This window comes from Heptranchias perlo, chromosome 20, assembly GCF_035084215.1.
Source record: "Heptranchias perlo isolate sHepPer1 chromosome 20, sHepPer1.hap1, whole genome shotgun sequence".
Taxonomy (NCBI): Eukaryota; Metazoa; Chordata; class Chondrichthyes; order Hexanchiformes; family Hexanchidae; genus Heptranchias; species Heptranchias perlo.
Genome location: NC_090344.1, coordinates 25,302,208 through 25,318,308, shown reverse-complemented (window position 1 = coordinate 25,318,308; position 16,101 = coordinate 25,302,208). Strand labels below are relative to the sequence as shown.

At 43.0% G+C, this 16,101-nt stretch overlaps 2 non-coding genes across 2 annotated transcripts; both read left to right on the top strand.

The window, feature by feature from the left end:
• Positions 1–7,101: 7,101 nt before the first annotated feature.
• trnaf-gaa (transfer RNA phenylalanine (anticodon GAA)) lies at positions 7,102–7,174 on the top strand. The gene has a single exon. It is a non-coding gene; the product is annotated as a tRNA-Phe (tRNA).
• A 5,500-nt stretch (positions 7,175–12,674) lies between these two features.
• trnaf-gaa (transfer RNA phenylalanine (anticodon GAA)) lies at positions 12,675–12,747 on the top strand. The gene has a single exon. It is a non-coding gene; the product is annotated as a tRNA-Phe (tRNA).
• The last annotated feature ends 3,354 nt before the right edge of the window (positions 12,748–16,101 follow it).

Genomic DNA, 16,101 nt, shown 5'->3' with positions numbered 1-16,101 from the left:
TGGTGCAAGAACAGTCGCGTCTGACTCCAAATCAGAAGGCTGTGTGTTTTGAACCAGGTTGATATCGCAGCATTTTCACTGTGGCTCAGGGTCCTGCCGACTGATTTTAGATCGGGACAGTGTTTTGGGGATGGGCTGTTCGATGTTTGTGCAACAATATCAAAATTAAATTTGAGACATTAATGAGCTTTTTTTCTGTTACTTTCGATTTACACCCTCACCAGTTTTATGTCGAAACAGTTAACAATGTTTAATCGATGTGGTGTACAGTGTTTGTGGAATCAGTGCAATTAAATTTGATACTTTCATTTGTTCCTTCTCTAACCCAAACTCTTATCATCAGATTTGTAGCTTCACCCAGTTTAAAATAGGTTACTCAGTGATATAAAGAAGTCAGTAACAATCCCGAAACCTCAGCGGGTATATTTGTTCAAATGCTTTGTGATGGTCGCGATTTCCATGCAAATTTTCAATCAGCAAATCCCAAAGGGTGTTTTGGGTTTGACAAACTAATTTAAGTACTTGACTGGTTCCTGGAAATGATCCAGTTGGGATTTCCTTACCTGTACAGATATAGAAATAAATACATTCCATCATTTCACAAATTACAGTTGCGTAAATAAATATATTGCGATATCTAACATGGAAAATCAGCTCTTCATATTCATAAACAAATTTCCTCATTTTATTTTATTAATCCACTTCCGTTTCAATGTAGAACATATATTCAGGGCATCCCTCTAAACTTAAAGAATGGTAAAACAATTGCAGATTTTACAAACACATAACACGCGATCGTATAAGTAAGATTAAGGCCTACTTTGTGAAATGTTTATTCTAATTGTCTTTATGATGTTACGAAAAGTATTTTTCGATGTTCGTCCACAACTTAACGGAGAAACTAAGATGAAAAACAAAAGGATTTTTCAAAAAATATTTGGAGCGATTTGATCTGTTCCCCTTCTCCTTTCTTTAATTGTTCCCTTTTGCTAATTGTTCATCTTGATCCGTTTGCTTCATTTTTTCCTCAGTCATTTATGGTGAATTTTCTATCCGTTAACGTTCTTAAATATTTGATTTGTTTGTTCCCTTCCTCTTGACTTGCGATTTGTTGACCTTCAGGTCAAAGTCTGAAACAGAAATGTGTTCATATTCAGGCGTGACTCTGAAGTGTGAAACCGAGAGCTGATGTCGGATGTGTGACCGAGAGAACAACTGCTGGAGGCAGAATTGTCCGTAACCTAACATATCCCGTGTGGCATTGCTCATGGTAAGTCGGATGACAATGTTTTATATTGACTGAACGGCTATAGTACAACACACAACGGATTTTACTGATGCTTTAACTCTACAAAGTATAATCACCATAAATGACCAAAGTCTCAGATCAGTTAGAATTGAATTACTGTTGGTGAGGGGAGTTTGTACATTGGAAGGAGTTTATACATTTACAGCTCCAGGTAAACCTACAAACCTGCCTCGCCCTCAGGTTACGTCACCATGAGGTGTCCACCTTCCTTTGTGCTTCTGGACTTCTGAAGTGTGATTGAACCTTACCAAAAGTTTCCTATAATTAGTGAGGAAGGAAGGTATCAGTGAAAATGTGATATATAAACGTGGATGTTTCATTGGGTACCATGGGAACCAGATACACTGCTCATTCCAGTTATTTGTCCAGCAGGAAACAGAAATCATTCTCTTCAACTGTACTCGCCCGAAGGAAAAGGAAACAAACAAAAGTGCTCAGTTCTCTGTTTTCGCTTCTTCTGCTGGTTTACGTTCACTCACCGAGAAAGTGACAGAGAAACTGAGAGATTGGATTGGCTTTTTCACTTTTTAATCTATTACACTTTGTAATTATTATAAGAGACGGTTCCATCCCAACTGTCCTGTGCCTGACATTCTCATTGATACAAAGATGTGCTTTAATTGAGTTTCTAGTAATTACACATTGTGAACAAAAGCTGAACGCCGAAAACTGCTCTGAAACCAGCTTTGCTTCGCAACCTTTCATGGAGATTGGTTGCTGGTTGTAGTTAAAGGAATTTGTAAAATAAGCCCACCAGTGCATTATCCTCAAAACGTGTTTTGGACACATTCGCAGCTCAAATATCTTACATTAAATATAAAAAATATACAAATACGTCACAGGTGTTAAACTTAACACATAATGATACGAGGAAGGAGGCATTGGTGGATCTGGTTCAGGGGAATGAGGTGGGTCAATTGGAGCAAGTGTCAGTGTCATATTTAGGGAACGGTGATCATAGTATCATAAGATTTAGATGAGTTATGGAAAAGGAGAAGGAGCTATCTCGAGTAAAGTACTTAACAGGAGGCCAATTTTAATGGGTTGAGAACGTACCTGGCCCGTGTAAATTGGAATCAAAGATTGGCAGCCTAAATTATAATCGAACAATGGGTGGAGGAGATGTTTCGGGTACAGACTGGGTAGATTCCCAAGAGGGGGGAAGGTAGTGCCTGAGATCGCTGGATGACGAAAGAGATAGGGGGTAAAATGAAGCAGATAAAGGGGGTTTATGATAGATATCAGTTTGACAATACAAGTGAGAACCAGGCTGAATATAGGAAGTACCGTGAAAAAGTAAGTAAGAGGGGCAAAGAGAGAGTATGAACATAGTTTGGCGGCTAACATAAAAGGTAATCCAAAAGTCTTCGACAGGCATTTAAATAATGAAAGGTTCATAAGAGGAGGGGTGTGGCCGATTAGGGATCAAAAAGGAGATCTACTCATGGAGGCAGAAAGCGTGACTGAGACACTAAAAGAGTACTTTGCATCTGTCTCTACCAAGGAAGAAGATGCTGCCAAAGTCACAGTAAAAAGGGAGGTAGTTGAGACACTGGATGTGGTGAAAATTGATACAGCACTTGAAAGGCTGCCTATGCTTAAAGTTGATAAGTCACCCGGTCCGGATGGGATGCTTTCAAGGTTACTGAGGGAGTGGAAGGGTTGAAATTTCAGAGGTCCTGGTCATAATCTTCCAATCCGTCTTAGATGCGGGGGTAATGCCAGAGGACTGGATGATTACAAATGTTAGATCCTTGTTAAAAAAGAGTGTAAGGATAAACCAAACAACTACAGGCCAGTAACATTAAACTCGGTGGTGGGGAAGCTTTTATAAACGATGATCCGGGCCAAAATGAATAGTCACTTGGGCAAGTGTGGATTAATAAAGGAAAGCCAGCGTGGATTTGTTAAAGGCAAATCGTGTTTAACTAACTTGATTAAGTTTTTTGATAAGGTAATAGAGAGGGTTGATGAGGGCAATGCGGTCGATAAAGTGCCAAACAACAACAGCAACAACAACAACAACAACAAGCGTAAATTTCGGGCCTTTAACGTGGTGAAACGACTCAAGGCGACTCACTGGACAGATTATCAAACAAAATTTCACACTGAGCCACATAAGGAGGTCTTAGGACAGATGAACAAAAGCTTGGTTAAAGAGGTAGGTTTTAAGGAGCATCTTAAACGAGGAGAGAGAGGGAGAGAGGCGGTGAGGTTTAGGGAGGGAATTCCAGAGCTTCGGGCCGAGGCAGCTGAAGGCACGGCCGCCAATGGTGGAGCAATTAAAATCGGGGACGCAAAAGAAGGATGAATTGGAGGAGCGCTAAGATCTCGAAGGGTTGCAGGGCTGGAGGAGGTTACAGAGACAGGGAGGGGCGAGGCCATAGAGGCATTTGAAAAGAAGGATGAGAATTGTAGGGCTGGAGGAGGTTGCAGAGATAGGGAGGGGCGAGGCCATAGAGGCATTTGAAAAGAAGGATGAGAATTGTAGGGCTGGAGGAGGTTGCAGAGATAGGGTGGGGCGAGGCCACAGAGGCATTTGAAAAAAAGGAAGAGAATTGTAGGGCTGGAGGAGGTTGCAGAGATAGGAATAGGTGAAGAGATGGAGGGATTTGAAAACATGGATGAGCATTTTAAAATCGAGGCTTTCCCGGACTGGGAGCCAATGTAGGTTAGTGATCACAGGGGAGGTGGGAGAACGGGACTTGTTGAGCGTTAGGATACGGGCAGCAGAGTTTTGGATGAGCTCAGTTTTATGGAGGGTGGAAGAAGGGAGACGAGCCACGAGACCATTGGGATAGTCCAGTAATCAGTTTGTCAGCAAAATTGAAGCCAGTGGAACAAATAGGGGCAGTGGCAGCATGGATGCGAATTGGCTAACTGACGGGAAACAGAGTGTAGTGGTAAACGGTTGTTTTTTGGACTGCAGGAAGGTATACAGTGGTGTTCCCTGGGGGTCGGTACTAGGATGGCTGCTTTTTTTGATATATATTAATGAATTGGACTTGGGTGTACAGGGCACAATTTCAAATTGCAGATAACACAAAACTTAGAAGCGCAGTAAACAGTGAGGAGGACAGTAATAGACTCCTAGATGACATAGACAGTCTGGTGGAATGGACGGACACATAGCAGATAACATTTAATGCAGAGAAATGCGAAATGATACATTTTGGAAGGAAGAACGAGGAGATGCAAAATAAACTAAATGGTACAATTCCAAAGGGGATGCAGGAAAAGCGACCTGGTGGTATCTGTGCACAAATCTTTGAAGGTGGCAGGAGAGATTGAGAAAGCGGTTATAAAGGATACGGAATCTGGGGCTTTATAGATAGAGGCATCGAGCACAAAAGCAAGGAAGTTATGTTAAACCTTTATAAAACACTGGTTCAGCCACAACTTGAGCATTATGTCCAATTCGGGGCACCGCAGTTTCAGAAGGATGTGAAGGCCTTCGAGAGGGTGCAGAAAAGATGCAGAAAAGAAGGTGCAGAAATGGTTCCAGGGATGAGGGACTTCAGTTCCGCGAATAGACTGGAGAAGCTCGGGTTGTTCTCCTGAGAACAGAAAAGTTTGAGAGAAGATTTGATGGAAGTGTTCAAAATCATGACGGGTTTAGATAAAGTAAATAGAGAGAAACTGTTCCCATTGGCGGAAGGATCGGGAACCAGAGAGCACAGATTTAAGGTGATTGGCAAAAAACCAAAGGCGACATCAGGAAAAAAAAAAGCAGCGAGAAGTTCTGATCTGGAATGCACTGCCTGAAAGGATGGTGGAAACAGATTCAATCGTGGCTTTCAAAAGGGAATTGGATAAATAGTAGAAGGGAAGAAAATGCAGGGCTACGGGGAAAGAGAGAGGGAATCGGACTAACTGGATTGCTCTTCCAAAGAGACGGCACTGACTCGATGGGCCGAATGGCATCCTTCCAAACTCCAACGATTCTATGATTTGTCAAGCTCAAAGTGCTTGCTACTTCAGTGAGAGGTCCGTCTGTACAAAGAACGAGCACTTCCGCGTTACAGTTCAGCAGTCCTTTCCTTGTTGGCTCCGGAATTAATACAAATACGGCCTGTGTTACTTTGTTGTTTAATTCAGAAATGGGGTAAATATCAGATTGAATAAAAAGGCACTCCTGGGAATCGAACCGAGGACCTCTTGTGACGAAAAAGGCAATTTGCCCAGCTTTTGCAAATTGATGATACAAATTAAGCTGCAACGACCCCACCTCCTCTTCCTGATATCCACCTCTCACTGTCTGTTAGCGTTTGAGGCAGTTTGTATTTTTCTATTTTTCTTGTCCATTTCGCTGTGTTTACCGATACACTGTATCTCGCTGTGTTTACCGATACTCTGTATCTACCGCTGTGTTTACCAATACTCTGTATCTCTCGCTGTGTTTACCGATACTCTGTATCTCTCGCTGTGTTCACGGATACTCTGTATCTCTCGCTGTGTTTACCGATACACTGTATCTCGCTGTGTTTACCGATACTCTGTATCTCCCGCTGTGTTTACCGATACTCTGTATCTCTCGCTGTGTATTACCGATACACTGTATCTCGCTGTGTTTACCGATACTCTGTATCTCCCGCTGTGTTTACCGATACTCTGTATCTCTCGCTGTGTTTACCGATACTCTGTATCTCTCGCTTTGTTTACCGATACTCTGTATCTTTTGCTGTGTTTACCGATACTCTGTATCTCTTCCTGTGTTTATCTCTCTGTGTCAATCGTGGGCTGATTCTGAATAAACAATGAATTAAATGAGGAGTTTAGGACAATTCTCCCTCTGACACTGCGGAACCAATGAGCGAAACTTTATTATAAGATATTGTTTATTGTGAAACAGCAAAGAAAACATTGCATTTTGAACGATTGAGGTTCAGTTCTGTGCAAAAAGAAACTGAGACGACAAGGTGTTTGCAACAAGCCCCCTTTTAAGTTGATGTCAGGCTCGCTAACATTGCAGCACGAGGTGTGGACACCGCGCTGATGATCTTCATGTGTATCCGGGCCTTTCAGACACTTCGTGTGGCACAGAAGCTTTCCAATCCCCTGGACACCGACACATCCGTCGAAGTAGCATTCACCGGCAGGACCGACTTTTCGCCCCCTTTGCCAGACTTCAGCAAATTTAACGCTGAAAATACAAAACAGGACGTGTAGTGAGAGGGCGCTGTTGTTTTATAAAGTGTGGGAGTGCATATATGAATGTGATATTCACATATGAACTGTGGGAGTCTATATATGAGCGCAATGTTTATATATGAACTGTGTGTGTCTATATGAGTGTGATGTTTAAATATGAACAATGGGTGTTTATATATGAGTGTGATGTTTATATATGAACTGTGGGTGTGTTTATATGAGGGTGATATTTAGAAAATGAACTATGGGTGTGTATATATGAGTGTGATATTTATATATCAACTGTGGGAGTCTATATATGAGTGCGATGTTTATGTATGAACTGCGTTTGTAAATATGAGTGTGATATTTATATATGAACTGTGTGAGTCTATATATGAGTGTGATGTTTATATATGAACTGTGTGTGTATATATGAGTGTGATATTTATATATGAACTGTGGGAGTCTATATATGAGTGTGATGTTTATATCTGAATTGCGGGTGTGTATAAATGAGTGCGATGTTTATATACGAAATGGGGGTGTGTACATGTGAGTGCGATGTTTTTTATGAATTGCGGAATAAGCAGGAGTTGGAATTCCTCCTGGGGTTATGTTTTCTTCCAAGACAATGACGTAAAGGGACATTTTGATAAACAGCCGAAATAGTTCAATTGGGAGAGCGTTGGACTGAAGATCTAAAGATCCTTGGTTCAATCCCAAGTTTCGGCAGTTTTTGGTTGTTGAGTTTCTTCTTCCTTGATTCCATTCTCGCATTTAATTACAGTGAAATTTAATACCCGCCACTGAAGGATTGGGGATCAAATAGAGAGGCATCAAGGATGGGAAATATTTTTTCGTCTTGATTTAGTTTTTATTTCTCTGTTACCTTCTGCCTTTTTATCTTGTTTTCTCTCTCCCGGGGGACAATTTCATTTGATGCATTTGTCCAAAACCGATGCCTTTTCCACATCTCGGGGCGGTCAGACCCGCTCTGTCTGTCTGTTGCTGCTGCTGATCATTAATGGGAACAGGCCGCGAGTTGAACGGTTCTCTGCAAACCGGAGAAAGAAAAATAAAAAGAAAGACGTGTTTCTCCGGCCCATGGGCAAAGTTACAATAACACTGTCCCCGTGAATTTGTCTGTGGACCTGTTTGCAAGGCTTGCATTTTAAAAGTTACAAAAACCCGAAATAAATAAAGTATATTACAAGAATGGAATCCGTGATCATGACATTACGGCATACTCTTTGCAAATGAGCTAACCGGCGGTCCGAATGGCTGTTTAATTAATTGTTGTAACTGTATGCTGGTTGGTAGCGATTTCTGCATTGGACCCCGAAATCTCTCTGCTCCTCCACAGTTCCTTTTTTTCTCACCATTTAGAAAATAGCCTGATTTATCTTTATTAGATTTAAAGTGGATCACCTCGCTCTCCCCCACATTGAACTCTATTTGCCGCAGTTTTGCCCACTCACTTAATCGATTTATTCCCTCTTTTCAACGTCCTGCTTCCATCTCCATGAATTATTGCGCCACCAGAAGGCTGCGTGTTCAAATCACGGGGTAACCGTTACTTCTCGAGCTGATCGGATTCTGGATCGTTGCGGATTGAATGTTTTATCTGCTTTTTCTCAATAAACAAAACCTTGCTCTAAAGTCTGCTTCCCTGGTTCCCAAATTTCAGGAAGACGTCTCATTCTGCCCTTGACTTTTGATCATGACCTGCAGTTGAAACTTTTGCAAAGAGGGAAATAATTCGCCAAATCGCTGCACGTGAATCGGAAACGCTTTGGGAAGAAGTTCAGTGCAAACAATCAGGACTTTAAAGGCCCCTCAATGACCTGCACTTTCATTGAATGAGTTTTGTTCGCCTCTCGCTTTCATCTCACTGAAGTGAAGAGTGTGACCGCCTTGTATCTGTCAGCGTGTAAGTGACGAGTTTGGGGTGAGCACGGGTCGTCTTTATTTTTGAAATCTCACCAAGCAACAGGGAAAAGAAACTTCGAATCAAACTGTCCCTGTCAGTGATGAATTGAAGTGAATATCGCTCCAAGCAGATCTGGACAATGAGCAGCGCAGCCGCACAGGGGTCCCAAATCCACCCTCTCGCCACTCGGCAATCACAACTTTACTCCGTCCCAGTATCGCCACGCTGAAATCAAGTATTTCTCGAACACATTTTTTTTAACATCATAGTTACTGGTTTAATAGTGAAGACTACGGTCCGCTTCACTGTAAGTGCAAGCGACAACTTTGTAGACACCATGTCGTGTCACAGAGCTGCTCCTTGGACCTGCTCATTTCATCTCATCTCATTTTCAGCAAACCTGAATATTACTGGAATATAGGATGGCAAATCACAGCTCAAAAGGTCAATCCTATCTACCACGAGGGGACTGAGTCTTCCAACATACGGTGGTTAATGGCAAGGTTGGCTTCATGTGCAGAAATAATACAGCACAGATTTTCACTCATGCAAGCTGCACACCCTTTATTTTGGAAAAGTAAACTGATAGTCAGACAGCTGTTAAATTCATCGCGGCAAGCTGAAGCTTTAGCTCGGTGAATTAGTCCTTCAGCAACTTCAAAGTTGTGTTTCTGTGGCGCAATTGTTTCGCGCGTTCGGCTGTTAACTGAAAGGTTGTTGGTTCAAGCTCCACCCGGTGGACGCTGGGTCGTAACTTTCACCTGAACATTCAATGTCTCGCGTTTCCAGCATTCGAATGTGTGTCCTGTCGGAACGAAAATATACAGGTGAGGTGCCTGAAGATTGGAGGGCAGCAAATGTTGTGCCTTTGTTTAAGAAGGGCGGCAGGGAAAAGCCTGGGAACTACAGACCGGTGAGCCTGACATCTGCTGTGGGTAAGTTGTTAGAGGGTATTCTGAGAGACAGGATCGACAGGCATTTGGAGAGGCAGGGAGTGATTGGGAACAGTCAGCATGGTCTTGTGAGTGGGAAATCATGTCTCACGAATTTGATTGAGCTTTTTGAAGGGGTAACCAAGAAGATTGATGAGGGCTGTGCAGTAGACGTGGTCTAAATGGACTTTAGCAAAGCCTTTGACAAGGTACCGCATGGTAGGTTGTTACATAAGGTTAAATCTCACGGGATCCAAGGTGAGGTAGCCAATTGGATACAAAATTGGATTGACGACAGAAGACAGAGGGTGGTTGTGGAGGGTTGTTTATCAAACTGGCGGCCTGTGACCAGCGGTGTGCCTCAGGGATCGGTGCTGGGTCCGCTGTTATTTGTTATTTATATTAATGATTTGGATGAGAATTTAGGAGCCATGGTTAGTAAGTTTGCAGATGACACCAAGATTGGTGGCATTGTGGACAGTGAAGAAGGTTATCTAGGATTGCAACGGGATCTTGATAAATTGGGCCAGTGGGCCGATGAATGGCAGATGGAGTTTAATTTAGATAAATGTGAGGTGATGCATTTTGGTAGATCGAATCGGGCCAGGACCTACTCCGTTTATGGTAGGGCGTTGGGGAGAGTTATAGAGCAAAGAGATCTAGGAGTACAGGTTCATAGCTCCTTGAAAGTGGAGTCACAGGTGGATAGGGTGGTCAAGAAGGCATTCAGCATGCTTGGTTTCATTGGTCGGAACATTGAATACAGTAGTTGGGATGTCTTGTTGAAGTTGTACAAGACATTAGTAAGGCCACACTTGGAATACTGTGTACAGTTCTGGTCACCCTATTATAGACAGGAAATTATTAAACTAGAAAGAGTGCAGAAAAGATTTACTCGGATGCTACCGGGACTTGATGGTTTGACATATAGGGAGAGGTTGGATAGACTGAGACTTTTTTCCCTGGAGAATAGGAGGTTTAGGGGTGATCTTATAGAAGTCTATAAAATAATGAGGGGCATAGATAAGGTAGATAGTCAAAATCTTTTCCCAAAGGTAGGGGAGTCTATAACGAGGGGGCACAGATTTAAGGTGAGAGGGGAGAGATAAAAAAGGATCCAGAGGGGCAATTTTTTCACTCCAAGGGTGGTGAGTGTCTGGAACGAGCTGCCAGAGGCAGTAGTAGAGGCGGGTACAATTTTGTCTTTTAAAAAGCATTTGGACAGTTACATGGGTAAGATGGGTATAGAGGGATATGGGCCAAGTGCAGGCAATTGGGACTAGCTTAGTGGTATAAACTGGGCGACATGGACATGTTGGGCCGAAGGGCCTGTTTCCATGTTGTAAACCTCTATGATTCTATGATTCTATACCGTGAACATTGCCAGCTGAGTGCGTCTAATTTTCCACCATTTAATCTGCTCTCTGAAAAATATTCAAAAAAAACGAGATTGGCTTGAAAGAATTCGGATTACTTCTTGTTTCCACAATGAATGACACTCCCTTTATTTTGGAAAAGTAAATGGCATTCACATTCCGACAGGTTTCAGTTGATTTGTGAGAGATCTTCAAATGATCAATCTCCGGTTAAGGCGGCCTTTTTATCTCTCTCTCTCTCTTGGCAGAATCCAAAATGAAATTGGAGCTGGACTAATCATGCAAGAAATCAGGAATCACTTTAGCAAACAAAATACGGCCGGAAGCTGGAACTCTCTCATCCCAAATGATGTGGATTGAGGCTCAATTCAAATTTTCAAGTCTGATATTGATAGATCTTTTTCTGGTTCGGTTACCAAGGGATATGAGTCCAAGGCGGGGAAACAGAGATAAATTACTGATCACTTCATGATCTAATTGAATGGGACAGCAGGCTCGAGGGGCTGAATGGTCTTCTCCTGTGCCGATGTTACACTCCTGCTCAGTGCGGGGCTGGACGACTGGTAAGAAGCATCAGACTTGACTCCAGAATGAAAATCGGGTGTTCAGATTCAGCCACCTTGGGATTGTCGAACAAACTGAACCCCGACAGCAACGTCACCACCTGCCTCTCTGCAATAATAGGATGAGAAGGAGCCCTGCCGCTGGCCCGGCGAGCTCAGTCGGTAAAGCACGAAATTCCTAACCTCAGGGTATTGGGTTTAAAGCAAATATTGGGGGTTTTGAGTTCTATTTTTCACAGTGGGTGATGAAAGGTTCAAAGTGCAACCTCTGATCTCCAGTTCATGATATCCTGTAAAATAAACAGACACAACACTGAGCTGTGTGAAAGGAAACCGTGAGCGTTGCCCAATATCCAGTCCCTCCCGGTACTATCTTCTCATTCCTTCCACATGGGATACGGCAGATACCGTTTCAATAGGTTTCATTTTTGCTGTTATTAAAAATGTTGATAGTTAGGATGTGTAATATTTAGAAGATGCCAACTCTGGATCCATTCGCCTCTCTGATTCCTCCTGATACCCACTTACACTCTTTGATTCTCCCTGACCTCCTTATCTTCTCTCATACCCTCAGTGAGTCCATTATCCTCTTTCAACCTTGTCAGCGCCCTTTACACTCTCTGATACCCGCAGTCCTCACCCACTGATATGCCCTGAGAGTCCGTACACTCTCTGATACCCTCTGGCAGTCCTTACCCTCTGTGAGATCTCAATATGCTCTCTGATACCCTCTGACTGCCCGCTACCCTCTCCGAGCCCCCTTACACACTCTGATGCCCTCTGATAGTACCTTCCCCTCTCTGAGATGCCCTTGCCACAATGGATCGCCACTAAGAAGCGATTAGACGCCCTGAGGCCTTCTCAGAACCCATTACCGTCCCTGCTATCAAAGTGCGGTGTAACTTCACAGGTGGATCTACCGGTCTGTGTTAAGGATGAGATCCAGAGTTTGATCGGTCGCTGCTGCTTCCGCCTCTGAGAGCTCTATCGGCGGTCGGTACCGATCTTCCTCCGATAAACTGGGTGCGGATGTATGAGTGCGCTGTTGATTTATAAACTTTGCTAGTTTCCGTATGACAGCGATGTTTATATATGAACTGTGGGTGTATCTCGATGAGTACGATGTTTATATATGAACTGTGGGTGTATCTCTATGAGTACGATATATATATATATATATATATGAACTGTGGGTGTATCTCTGTGAGTGTGATGTTTATATATGAACTGTGGGTGTATCTCTATGAGTACGATGTTTATCTATGAACTGTGGGTGTATCTCTGTGAGTGTGATGTTTATATATGAACTGTGGGTGTATCTCTATGAGTGCGATGTTGAGATATGAATTGTGGAATGAACAGGAGGGGCAATTCCTCCTGGGGTTATATTTTCTTCCACGACAATAACACAAAGTAAGCACCGGATGTAGAGCCGAAATAGCTCAGTTGGGAGAGCGTTAGACTGAAGATCTGAAGGTCCTTGGTTCAATCCCGAATTTCGACAGTTTTTGTTTGTTTATTTTCTTCTTCCTTGCTTCGATTCTCGGATTTATTTAGAGTGAAATTTAATTCCCGCCACTGAAGGATTGGGGATTGAATTGAGAGACATCAAGGATGGGAAATATTTATATCGTTTGTATTTGGCTGTTATTTCTCTGTTACCTTCTGCCTTTTTATCTTGGTTTTGTCTTTCTCGGTACCGGGTGACCATTTGATTTGTCCGAAACTGTTCCATTTTCCACATCTCGGGGCGGTCAGACCCGCTCTGTCTGTCTGTGGCCGCTGATGATCATTAATGGGCACAGGCCGCGAGTTAAACGTTTATCTGCTAATTGGAGAAAGACAAATAAAAAGAAAGACGTGTTTATCCTGCCCGGGGGCAAAGTTACAACGGATGTGATTCAAAAAACGGTCCCCGTGAATTTTTCTGTGGATTTTCATTGCAAAGCTTCGATTTCAAAAGTTACAAAAACGCGAAATAAATAAAGTAAATTACAAGAATCGAGTCCGTGATCGTTATGTTACAGTATACTCTTTGCAAACGAGTTAACCGGCCGTACCAACGGCACATTAGGCTGTTTAATTAATTTTTGTACCTGCAGCGATTTCTGTACTTGGACCCCTAAATCTCTCTGCTCCTCCACAGCACCGAGTTTCTCACCATTTAGAAAATACTCTGATTTATCTTTCTTAGATTTAAAGTGTATGACCTCGGTCTCCCCCACATTGAACACTATTTGCCACAGTTTTGTCCACACACTTAATCTATCAATTCCCACTTTTCAATTTCCTGCTACCATCTGCGTTTCTTCCTGCGTCACCAGAAGGCTGCGTGTTCAAAACACGGGGTAACCGTTGCCTTTCGAGCTGATAGGATTCTGTATCGTTCCGGAATTAATGTTTCATCTGCTTTTTCTCAATAAACAGAACCTTGCTCTAAATTCTGGTTCTCTGGTTCTCAAATTTCAGCAAATCGTTTCATTTTTCTCTCGACTTTCGAACTTGTGCTGCGGATGAAACTTTTGCAAAGAGGGAGAAGAAGTCCCCAAATCGCCCCACGTGTATCTCAAACGCTTTGGGAAGAAGTTCTGTGTAAACAATCAGGAATTTAAAGGCACCTCAATGACCTGCACTTTCATTGAATGAGTTTTTTTCGCCATTGGAATCGACGTGAAATCGCTGTCGGCTTTCATCTCACTGAAGTGCAGAGTGTGGCCGCCTTGTATCGGTCAATGTGTTAGTGACGAGTTTGGCTTAAGCACGGGTCGCATTTATTTCTGAAATCTCACCAAGCACCGGGTAAAATAAACTTAGAATCAAACTGTCCCTGTAAGTGATGAATTGAAGGGAATATCGCTCCAAACAGATCTGGACAATGCGCAGCGCAGCCGCACAGGAGTTCCAAATCCAACCTCTCACCACTCGGCAATCGCATGAACTGAACTTTACTCTGGCCCGTGTCACCGCGCTGAAATCGAGTCTTTCACGGCCACATTTTTTCTTAACATAATAATTCCTGGTTTAAGAGTGAAAATTGTCGTCCACTTCACTGTAAGTGCAAGAGACAACTTTGTAGACACCGTGTAGTGTCACAGACCTGCTGGTTTGTCCTGCTCATTTCATCTCATCTCATTTTCCGCAAACCTGAATATTACTGTAACAGAGAATGGCGAATCACAGCTCAAAAATCAATCCTCTCTTCCACGAGCGGACTGAGTCTTTCAACATACAGGTGTTTAATGGCAAGGTGAGTTTAATTTTCAGAAATAATACAGCACAGATTTTGACTCGTGCAAGCTGCACACATTTTATTTTGGAAAAGTAAACTGATTGGAAGAAAGCTGTTACATTGAGTGCGGCAACCTGAAGCGTCAGCTCGATGAATTAGTCCTTGAACATTTGCAAGTTCTGTTTCTGTGGCGCAATTGGTTAGCGCGTTTCGCTGCGAACTGAAAAGTTGGTCGTTAGAGGACACGAAGGCAACTTTTTACCTTAACATTCATTGTCTCGCAAATTCTTGGGTTCGAATGTGTGTCTTGTCTGCCAGAAAATGTACCGCAAGCATTGCGAGCTGAGTGCGTCTGATTTTCCACCATTTATTCAGCGGTTGGATAACAGGCATATGAAAAATATCCAAAAAAACGAGGTTGGCTTGAACGAAGTCGGAATACTTCTTGACAGAGAAGATTCGAAGGTTGCAAGCGAGCTCCTTCACACTGACATGGATATTTCTGCAGTGAGCGACATCAGACTGTTTCCACAATGAATGTCACTCCCTTTATTTTGGAAAAGTGAAATGGTATTCACATTCCGACTGGTTTCAGTTGATTTGTGAGAGATAGTAAAAGGACAATCTCCGGTTAAGACGGCCTTTTTCTCTCTCTTTGTTGGCCGAATCCAAAATGAAATTGGAGCTGGACTAATCAGGCAAGAAATCAGGAATCACTTTTGCAAACAAAATACGGCCGAAAGCTGGAACTCTCTCATCCCAAAGGATGATGTTTGTGGCTCAATTCATAATTTGAAATCTGATATTGAGACATCGTTTTTCGATTCGGGTACCAAGCAATATGAGTCCAAGGCGGAGAAACAGAGATGAATTGCAGATCAACTCATGATCGAATTGAATGGGGCAGCAGGTTCGAGGGGCTGAATGGCCTTCTCTTGTCCCGATGTTCCGATACTGCTCAGCGCGGGGCTGGACGAATGGTAAAAGACATCAGACGAGCTCCAGAATGAAAAAACGGGTGTTCAGAAGCAGATACCCTGAGATTGTGGAACGAACTGAACTCCTGCAGCAAAGCCAACAGCTGTCTCTCTGCAATAATAGGATGGGAAGAATTTCAGCAGTCGGCACGGCAAGCGCAGTCGGGAGAGCATGCGACTCTTAATCTCAGGGTCGTTGGTTCGAGCCCCACGTTGGGCGATTTGTGTTCTACTTTTCACACTGTGTGATAAAAGTTTCAAAGTGCAACCTCTTGTCTCCAGATTCGAACCAGACACAACCCTGAGCTGCGTGAAAGGAAACCGTGAGCGTTGCCAAATATCCACTCCCTCCCGATTCGACCTCCTCGTTCCCTCCACATGGGACACGGACATGTTATCGGTTCAATCGGATTCATTTTTTGCTGTTATTAAAAATGTTGAAGGTCAGAAAATGTAATATTTAGGAGATGCCAACTCTGGAACAATTCGCCTCTCTGAGACCTCCTGATCTCCCCTTACCCTATTTGATTCTCCCTGCGCTCCTTATCATCGCTGATACGCTCTGTCTCTTACCTTCTCCGATAACCTCAGAGAGTCCATGATCCACTTTGAACCTTGTCAGCGCCATTCACCTGCTCTGATACCTATTGAT